Source organism: Salvelinus sp. IW2-2015, linkage group LG20 (assembly GCF_002910315.2).
Source record: "Salvelinus sp. IW2-2015 linkage group LG20, ASM291031v2, whole genome shotgun sequence".
In the NCBI taxonomy this organism is placed as follows: Eukaryota; Metazoa; Chordata; class Actinopteri; order Salmoniformes; family Salmonidae; genus Salvelinus; species Salvelinus sp. IW2-2015.
This window is the reverse complement of record NC_036860.1, coordinates 10,593,784-10,604,826: the sequence shown is the minus strand read 5'-3', so window position 1 is coordinate 10,604,826 and position 11,043 is coordinate 10,593,784. Positions and strand designations below refer to the sequence as shown.

Genomic DNA, 11,043 nt, shown 5'->3' with positions numbered 1-11,043 from the left:
GTAGATGTGATGTTCGGATGTACCGATCCTGTGCAGGTGTTGTTACACGTGGTCTGCCACTGCGAGGACGATCAGCTGTCTGTCCTGTCTCCCTGTAGCGCTGTCTTAGGAGTCTCACAGTATGGACATTGCAATTTATTGCCCTGGCCACATCTGCAGTCCTCATGCCTCCTTGCAGCATGCCTAAGGCACGTTCACGCAGATGAGCAGGGACCCTGGTTTTGTTTCTCTTGGTGTTTTTCAGAGTCAGTAGAATGGCCTCTTTAGTGTCCTAAGTTTTCATAACTGTGACCTTAATTGCATACCGTCTGTAAGCTGTTAGTGTCTTAACGTCTGTTCCACAGGTGCATGTTCAGTAATTGTTTATGGGTCATTGAACAAGCATGGGAAACAGTATTCAAACCCTTTACAATGAAGATCTGTGAAGTTATTTGGATTTTTACAAATGATCTTTGAAGACAGGGTCCTGAAAAAGGGACMTTCCTTATTTTGCTGAGTTTATGTTTCGCTCAAGGTAAACTACATGACCAAAACTATGTGGACACCTGCTCGTCAAACATCTCATTCCAAAGTCATGSGCATTAACATGGAGTTGGTCCCCACTTTGCTGCTATAACAGCCTCCACTCTTCTGGGAAGGCTTTCCACTCAATGTTGGAACATTGCTGCGGGGACTGATGTTGGGCGGTTAGGCCTAGCTCGCACTAGGTGTTCCACGATTCATACCCAGGTGTTCAATGCAGTTGAGGTAGGTCACTGCGCAGGTCAGTCAAGTTCTTCCACACCGATTCGACAAACCATTTCTGTATGGACCTCGGTTGTGCACGCAGCCATTGTCATGCTGAAACAGGAAAGGCGCCTCCCCAAACTGTTGCCACAAAGTTTGAAGCACAGAATCGTCTAGAATGTCGTTTTATGCTGTAGCGTTAAGATTTCCCTTCACTGGAACTAAGATCTCAGAAGTTTTGTTCTGCTTCCCTCATTTCCTAACTTGTCTTGTGTTCCGTTTGCTTGATTTCACCCTGTAATCAAGTTCACTAATTGCTTCAAAATTAAATCTCCAGGTGTGTATGTCTCTGAAAGAAACTGTCTCTGTGGGATTTGTAAAGGGCTCCATGCTTGATGCAGCGTTATCTGTTTTTTTGGCTAGCTCCTTGTTTGATTCTCCTACTGGCAAGCTAGCAGCATGAACACCTGCATCGTCAGTGTGGTGCAGTCAGTGGACTGCTATCACTGTGTGTGTGTGTGTGTGTGTGTGTGTGTGTGTGTGTGTGTGTGTGTGTGTGGTGTGTGTGTGTGTGTGTGTGTGTGTGTGTGGGTGCGTGCGTGCGTGCGTGCGTGCGTGCGTGTGCGTGCGTGCGTGCGTGCGTGCGTGCGTGCGTGCGTGCGTGCGTGCGTGCGTGCGTGCGTGCGTGCGTGCGTGTGCGTGCGTGGTGCGTGCGTGGCGTGCGTGCGTGCGTGCGTGCGTGCGTGCGTGCGTAGACCGTCAGGGGGAAAAAACGATTCAATTCATTTTAGAATAAGGCTGTAAAGTAACAAATTTGAAAAAGTGGGTATGGGGGTATGAATACTTTCAGAATCCACTGTATGTCTACATCATCTCCTGAACCACTGGGCTAAGCCGATGCACTCTCCTATCTGGCTGTCACATAGATCTCCTTACACTGTTAACATCGGACTCTAGAGTTATGTAATCTTCAGTCATGTTTTATTACATTTTTTATTATATTACATTTCAGATTGACATCATTTTTCAGGAGGTCATTTTGATGTAGGAATTACACTTTTTCAAAGTAACTTCAGTTACACAAACTATACTTCTCTCAACGATAGCTATATTGGAGCTCAACTTCTTCCTACAGTGTGAAATATTTTGTAGCTTGGTAAACTATATTTTCAGAGTAGTTTCCTCAAAACTGCTGACATATTATATCAGGAAATAACATAAGTCAACATCAAGAGGCAAAACTTTTTCCCAAATAAAGTGTTGAATGTCATTAATAGCATTTAGCAGAAAGCAGGATAAGCCGATTTTAAACATAGGAAGAGTGCCATATTGTGTGAAACTGATGCTAATAATGTAAGCTTCAGCTGTGGCAAACGATAACCACAAGTTAACTACTGTACATGAGAAGTACGTCTCTAACAGGGCAGTTTCACAAAGGAAATTATTGAGCTTGACATGCAGAGCATTCTGAGAGTAGTCAGACCACTTCACTTTTCACCATTTTGTTATGTTACAGCCTTAATCTAAAATGGATTTAATTATGTTTTTCCCTCATCAATATATACACACAATACCCAATAATGACAAAGCAAAAAAAATGAATTATCACATTGACCTAAGTATTCAGACCCTTTACTGAGTACTGCGATTACAGCCTCAAGTTTTCTTGTGTATGAAGCCACAAGCTTGGCACACCTGTATTTGGGGAGTTTCTCCCATTCTTCTCTGCAGATCCTCTCAAGCTGTGTCAGGTTGGATGGACGCTGCAAAGCTATTTTCAGGTCTCTCCAGAGATGCTCGATCGGGATCAAGTTTGGGCTCTGGCTGGGCCACTCAAGGACATTCAGAGACTTGTCCCGAAGCCACTCCTGCGTTGTCTTGGCTGTGGTCCTGTGCACTCTGGAGCAGGTTTTCATCAAGGATCTCTCTGTACTTTGCTCCGTTCATCTTTCCCTCGATCCTAACTATTCTCCCAGTCCCTGCCTCTGAAAAACATCCCCTCAGCATGATGCTGCCACCACCATGGTTCACCGTAGCGATGGTATTGGCCAGGTGATGATCGGTGCCTGGTTTCCTCCAGACGTGACGCTTGGCATTCAGGCCAAAGAGTTCAATATTGGTTTCATCAGACCAGAGAATCTTTGGCAAACTCCAAGCGGGCTGTAATGTGCCTCTTACTGAGGAGTGGCTTCCACTCCTCTGGCCACTCTACCATAAAGGCCTGATTGGTGGAGTGCTGCAGAGATGGTTGTCCTTCTGGAAGGTTCTCCCATCTCCGAAGAGGAACTCCGGAGCTTTGTCAGAGTGACCATCGGGTTCCTGACCAAGGCTCTTCTCCCCCGATGGCTCAGTTTGGCCAGGCGGCCAGCTATAGGAAGAGTCTTGGTGGTTCCAAAGTCCTTCCATGAAAGAATGATGGAGGCCACTGTGTTCTTGTGGGCCTTCAATGCTGCAGAAATGTTTTAGTACCCTTCCCCAGGTCTGTGCCTCGACACAATCCTGTCTCGGAGCTCTACGGACAATTTCTTCGACCTCACGTCTTGGTTTTTCCTCTGACATGCTATGTCAACTGTGGGACCTTATATAGACAGGTGTGTGCATTTCCAAATCATGTCCGATTAATTGACTTTACCACAAGTGGACTCCAATCAAGTTGTAGAAACATCTCAAGGATGATCAATGGAAACAGGATGCACCTGAGTTTCGTAGCAAAGGCTCTGAAACCTTACTTAAATAAGGTATCTGTTTTTGTTTTTTATAAATTAGCAAACATTTCTAAAAACCTGTTTTTGCTTTGTCATTATGGGGTATTGTGTGTAGGTTGATGAGGAAGACAATGTATTTCATCCATTTTAGAACAAGGCTGTAACGTAACAAAATGTGGAAAAAGTGAAGGGGTGTGAATACTTTCCGAATACTTTCTGTATACATAACCATCTGGCTTTACAAATGGTGGAAATACCACAACAGCTCATGGAAATATTTTTTGTTTACTTGGTTTACATTTAAAGTTGTGTCAATAACTATCTATATAAAGCATACTAACATTTACAAATGTAGCAATAACAGTTAAGGAGTTAATGAGCAAACATATAAAAACTATTATTATAATAAGGCGTTATCCATTTAGAAATGGCAACCTCAGTAAATGTGTGTTTAATTGTAATGTTTTGGTTGTCTGTGTTTCTTCCCAACAGCTCATCATGCTTTTCTATTCATTGGCAGGTAAGTGTTCATTTACACTGAACGAAAATATAAAAGCAACATGCAACAATTTCAACAATTGTATTGAGTTGCAGATTATATAAGGAAATCAGTCAATTGAAATACATTCATTAGGCCCTAATCTATGGATTTAACATGACMGGGAATATAAATATGCATATGTTGGTCACAGATACCTAATAAAAGGTAAGGGCGTGGATCAGAAAACCAGTCAGTGTCTGGTGTGACCACCACTMGCCTCATGCAGTGCGACACATCTCCTTCGCGTAAAGTTGATCAGGCTGTTGATTGTGGCCTGTGGAATGTTGTAGGGTTATACCACAACCCTTCAATGTCTACTTGGCACCCCTGTTCTAACCACTCCCTGTTCTAACCACTGTTCTAACCACTCCCACATTTCTTTCCTTTTAGTTTACTGCTGTAAATCTTTTATATTCACAATCCCAGCCTTCGTATTCACAATATTTACATGTGGTTCTCTGACACTTTCTCTCACCAAGGCAGCCGCCTTAGCCATTTCATCTGCTCTACGATTACCTATGGCGATTTTATCTGTGTGACTAGTATGAGCGTCACATTTCACCACTGCTAATTTACTGGGTAACTGACATGCTTCTAATAATGCCTCTACCTCCAGTCCATTTTTTATTGGTGTTCCTGTCGCTGTTAACTAGGCAAGTTAGTTAAGAACAAATTCACCGGATGTTGGCCAGGTGGGACGGTAGCGTCCCTCCTACCCCAAAGAGGTTTTAACACAAAATACGGGGAGGGGCCAGCTGATTATAAGACTGTATCATCTACATATAAATGGATAGAGAGCTTCCTACTGCCTGAGCTATGTTGTTGATGTAAATTGAGAAGAGCATGGGGCCTAGGATCGAGCCTTGGGGTACACCCTTGGTGACAGGCAGTGGCTGAGACAGCAGATGTTCTGACTTTATACACTGCACTCTTTGAGAGAGGTAGTTAGCAAACCAGGCCAAAGACCCCTCAGAGACACCAATACTCCTTAGCCGGCCCACAAGAATGGAATGGTCTACTGAATCAAAAACTTTGGCCAAGTCTATAAAAATCAAGMGCAATGGTGACATCATTGAGGACCTTTAAGGTTGCAGTGACACATCCATAACCTGAGTGGAAACCAGATTGCATACCAGAGAGAATACTACAGACATCAGGAAAGCCAGTCAGTTTATTATTGACATGTTTTCCCAACACTTTTTATAGGATCAGCTTGATCTCCCCCTTTAAATAAAGGATGAACCGTGGCTGCCTTCCAAGCAATGGGAACCTCGCCAGAGAGGAGAGACAGGTTAAAAAGGTCAGAGATAGAATTGGCGAATATAGGGGCAGACGGTGAACAGATCGCTAGGTGGAATCCAAGCAGTAGTGCAGCAGGCAACGGGAGTACCACTTGGGAGAAGCTTTTATTTCTGGAGGCAGATTTCTTGTAGAAAATGCCAGTGGGTGTGCTACGTGACCAAATGGGTGCAGCCTAGAACAGAGCATGTGTCTAATACAGTATGAAGCTTCGGTCTGGCCCGGGGTCCACGGAGCCAGGGCCGGCTGAAAACCCAGAACACACGGGAAGGGGGTCAACCCAGTGGAGGAGTGACGTAGCAAGTTCTGGGRATACTCTGCCCATGGAAGGAATCGTGCCCACTCACCCTGCCAGTCCTGACAGTGWCTCCTCAGYAACCTCCCCAGCTCCTGGTTCATCCTCTCCACCTGCCCGTTGGACTGAGGCCGGTACCCGGAAGTGAGGCTGACTATGACCCCAAGCTTCTCCATAAAGACCCTCCATACTCGTGATGTGAATTGGGGGCCACMGTCGGAGACGATATCCCCCGGAAGGCCATAATGCCACAAGACCTGCTGGAAGAGTGCAGTGGGGAGACCAGGAAGAGGGATTAAACGACAGGACTTAGAAAATCTATCCACCACCACCAAATGGTGGTGAAACAGTCAGAGGAGGGGAGATTGGTTACAAAGTCAATGGATAGATGTGACAAGGGTCGCTGAGGCACAGGAAGCAGCAGGAGCTTCCCTGCTGGAGCATTCCGGGGGYACTTGGTTTGAGCACATARGGATCAGGAGTTGACATGGCGACTGATGTCCGGTGCTAAGGTGGGCCACCAGTATTTCCCAGAGATGGATTGGGTAYTGCGAGAAAAACRTGGATGTCCAGCAATGACAGTTGTGTGTGCTCAGGMCAGCAGCRGGTCCCTTATCCCTGTGGGAACGGAAATGCGCTAGGGGAGAACAATTAGTGGGTGCGGGCTCCCTCTCCAGAGCCTCCCTCTCCAGATGACCGCATCTACGTCCCAGACCACAGGAGCTATGACTCGGGAGGATGGAATTACAGGTGMATTCTGGACAGGACCTTCTCCCGAATCGTGGAGACGGGACAAGGCATTAGCCTTGATGTTCTTTGAACCTGGGCGATAGGTCAGCGTGAAGTCAAACCTTGTGAAAAACAGGGCCCACCTCGCTTGGCACGGATTCATCTTCCTCGCTGTCTGTATGTACTCCAGGTCCCGATGGTCGGTGAGAATGACAAATTAATCTTTGGCGCCCTCCAGCCAGTGTCTCCACTCCTTAAGTGTCAACTTCACCGCCAGGAGCTCTCGATCACCGACGTCGTAATTCTTCTCTGCAGGGGACAGTTTTTAGAGTAAAAAGCACATGGATACAATTTATCTAGGTTACCCTGTAGTTGACACAGAACTGACCCCACGTCGACCTCTGAAGCGTCCACCTCCACCACAAAGGATATTGTGGGATCTGGATGTTAGAGCAATGGGGCGGAGGTGAAACGTCCTTTAACGAGACAGAAGGCCCTGTTGGATGCTGGGCTCCACACCAACCTACGGGGCCCTCCCTTAAAGAGAGAGATCAGAGGAGCGGCGACAAAGCTGAAGTTCCTGATGAAGCGGTGGTAAAAGTTGGCAAACCCCACATCTACGTTCCTGTCATCCATTCTCACACCCTGCTGGCTGATTTGGTATCCTAAGGAGACAGCCCTCTGATGAAACTTCTTGACYAAAAAAAGCTGATGCAGGGGAAGTGGACGTGCGGACGAAACCCTGCTGGTCACCTCTTGGATGTAATCCTCCATGACCTGGGTCTCAGCCACCGACAGATGGTAGATGAGTCTGTGCGGATGCGCTGATCCTGCAAGCAGGTTGATGGCATGGTCCCAGGGGCGATGAGGAGGAAGACAGGTAGCGCGGGTCTTGGAGAATACCTCCCACAGGCCCTGGTGTACCTCCGGGATGTTGGCCTGAAGGACTCTCAACCAACGTGGAACCACAGGGAGCAGGGGAAGCAGGTCCTCCAGCATTCAAGTGACCAGTCTGTAATTCTCATCCTCGACCATGAGATGGTAAGGTTATGGCATTGAAGCCAGGGGAGGCTGATGATGATCTTGTGAACTGGTGGACTGGTAATGAAGAATGGAATGTTCTCCTGARGGCTGGACTCCACAGTGAGAGTGAGTGGTTGAGTGATGTGGGTGATGGTTCCGGATCCTAAGGGCCGGCTATCAAGGACTTGGACCGGAAAAGGAGAGGAGAGCAGGTATGAGATGATGTTAAGGGAGGAGGCAAGGGTCTGATCAATAAAGTTCCCTGCGGCACTGGAATCCKCTATAGCTGTKGACACAGTGCATGAGGGACAGTCAGCTAGTGAGATGGACACCAAAAGGAGCCTAGTATACAGTGAGGAAGATGGCATACTCACTCATGTCCCAGAGTGTGAAAAATCACGTGACCARCCCTCTGCTCTTGTGGATCCCGGATTCGGACACCTCTGAAGCTTGTGCCCTCCTTGGCRACAGTACAAACAGAGCCCCAGCTGTATCCATCTACGGCGCTCCGCCGTGGGGAGACATGTGACCCCTACCGCCATGCGTTTAGGCTCTGATTCCAATTCTTCGCTGAGGGAGGGAGAGAAGRGATGAGAGTACTGACGCTCCCGAAGTAGGCTATCCAGATTGATGGCCATCGCAAGGTGATGTTGTCATCTCGACAGGCCAGTTCCGTCTGGACCTCTGGTGGGTTAGCACTCCTGTTTCTGCTTCTGCTTGAAACGTAAGTGATATATCACTATACTGTAAACTCAGAGGCTGAATCTGAACTTGATTTACGCCMTGAGTTTGAAAAGTTAAGTGAAGCAGCATCTCAAAATCGGCCTAAAGACTTTTGTTGATGCATAATTTTGTTTGGAAGTTGTTTTTTTTATTCCCCAGACTTTGCTGTTGCGAATATTCATGAGCACACTGTTATGCAACAGGTATTGACACCAGACACAACAGAGAGGAGGACAACGAAGAGGAAAAGGAGGAGGACTATGTGAACGTTGAAGACGTCTGCTATYAGAGAGGTCTGGAGAGAGTGAAGGGTGAAAAGAAGAATGAAAAAGGGCACATCTATGGGAAATCAGAGGATGTATATGTCAAAGAGGAGGAGGGTGTAAGTAAGGGAGGGAAAGGGTGTTTGTGGTGGGTCTCATGAAAAAATGAATAGTGCAGACTATGATGAAGATTACTTTAATGTCTCTGTCTATGACAATGCTGTACCAATATGACATTAATGAAGACGTTTATCAAACCTATTAGGAAAAGTAACAGTGGACTGTATGCAACCTGTCACTAAAGTGGCAGCAGGCAGCCTAGTGGTTAGAGCGTTGGGCTAGTAACTGAAAGGTTGCAAGATCGATTCCCTGAGCGGACAAGGTAAAAATCTGTCGTTCTGCTCCTGAACAAGGCAGTTAACCCACTGTTCCTAGGCCGTCATTGAAAATAAGAATTTGTTCTTATTAACTGACTTGCCTAGGTAAAAAAATTAAAGAAACTAACTTGCATCAACACATTGATTTGATCCTTTGTGACATGTAAATAAAGTTAAATAATAATTCAGATGCAATAGTACAACAACTACAGTTGCTATAGTTGACACTTAAATTAGACATTATATTGCTTTATTTGATTTAGCTTTTTGTAACCAATCGAAATGTTCAGCATATTTGATCCATTGGGTCAAATTCCAAACTGTAGTTGTTGTATGCATTGGTGGGGTGTCATTTTGTGTCTTTGGTCAGTTCCAGTGCTGTTGAGGAACTAGCATTGTGTGTTTAACTGTTGGGTTATTGCAGTCAACTGAACTGGATCCTCATTGCATGTTTTGGAATTCCACTTATGTCTCCACTTCTTCTTTGAAGGGGAGTAGAAGGCCAAGTGAGACGAGGTCCAACCATAAAAATAATATGAGCACTGGGAAGTAAAAGGTGTGACTCTCGACTCGCTATTTTGGGCCTTTGCCTTCCTAATCTACTTCCTTAGGTCAAGACCATCAAGCTCTCACTTTTGATTCTCCTTGGTTTGTCTATCAAACAGGGTACATGGGCTTTACTGGCAACAAAACTGTTTACCCTAGATACAACAGCACAAATTAGGAAGTAACAGAGGAGCTGAGCTGGGCACAAAAAATTCACCAGACAGTCCCCGACAGAGACTGGTCACCACACATTTTACAAGAAAGCTTGTTCAGTTCTACAAGAGAAAATACCTCTCTTTATTTCTGAAATGAAGATCAAAATATTGAAAAGTCTCCTCTATCTGACAATGGGTGAGTTTAACTTCCAAAACGTGCAATTTAATTTKATATCTGTCAGCAAATYGAGAACACTGCTTTGCTTGAAATTCATGTTTTTAACGGCTGCTTATTGGATAAAAGTACTCGGGGATAAATCCTACATTCAGTTGAGAAATGTGTTTCAAATGTTCTTGTCAATCTAAATCAATGTCAATGGGAGATTTGCTTGAATCTCAAGTAAAGATTTGGATCTCTGAATTAATAGAGTAATCTGTCCAGACTATCATAAATCGCCAGCAAATAGTCAAATGACCTATCAATGTTTAGTAAAGGGGTGGATTTTCTCAATCATATCATTGACCAATAAGGAAAGATTGACATCTGCCAGATAATTGATACAGGCAATTAATGTAATATTGATTGTATATACAAACAGAGATGCCTAATAGGCCAGAGGCCTAGAAGCCTTGGGAATGAGAATTGATCATACAACCTTCCTCCATGGACTGGATACAACATAAGAGAGAGAACAAAGGCATTTAATTACATTTATAACATGTTAGGTGTAACCTTCTCAACCCAAAACCAACCACCATTGACCAATCAAATGATACCAAGTTTACAGTAACCTAAACACTCACATTGTGGCCATCACTTTATTCTAGGGTTCAAAATCTAACAAACAAACTAAATGGATAAATGAGCCACTTATAAGCAGTTAATAGATCATCATCATAGCATAGTACATGCTTTAGGTTCAATTGAATTTAGCTTATGCTAAATAGACATTCTCACAATCCATCATGCTTCCCCTTTTTAGAATCAGAGTTTTGTTTTTAACATGTTCTTTTCGGGSGAGTGGTTGACAGGGTTAACTTGAAAGAGGAACATTGGGTTTGTGAGATATTCTTAAGACAGACATTTCATCTCACATACTGAACTTGTTTCTTGAGTCTGAAGTTGTATGAGAAGTAGGGAGGTGTTAACTAGCCAACGGATCCCTTTGTCTAAGGGACTTGGTTCTGTAACCTGAATGAATGTGTGCATTTATGTGAGAAATCAGCTTATGAACCCTACAGTTGAAGTCGGAAGTTTACATACACCTTAGCCAAATACATTTAAACTCAGTTTTTCACAATTCCTGACATTTAATTAAATTCCTGTCTTAGTCAGTTAGGATCACCACTTTATTTAAGAAGGTGAAATGTCAGAATAATAGTAGAGAGAATATTTATTTCAGCTTTTAGTTCTTTCATCACATTCCAGTGGGTCAGAAGTGTACATACACTCAATTAGTATTTGGTAGCGTTGCCTTTAAATTGTTTAACTTTGGGTCAAAACGTTTGGGTAGCTTCCACAAGCTTCCACAATAAGTTGGGTGAATTTGGCCCATTCCTCCTGACAGAGCTGGTGTAACTGAGTCAGGTTTGTAGCCTCCTTGCTCGCACACGCTTTTTCAGTTCTGCCCACAAATGTTCTATAGGATTGAGGTCGGGGC

At 44.6% G+C, this 11,043-nt stretch overlaps 1 pseudogene; it reads left to right on the top strand.

Moving 5' to 3' along the window:
* The first annotated feature begins 9,464 nt into the window (after positions 1–9,464).
* LOC111981532 (scavenger receptor cysteine-rich domain-containing protein DMBT1-like) overlaps positions 9,465–11,043 on the top strand; it is a 25,825-nt pseudogene continuing 24,246 nt past the window's right edge.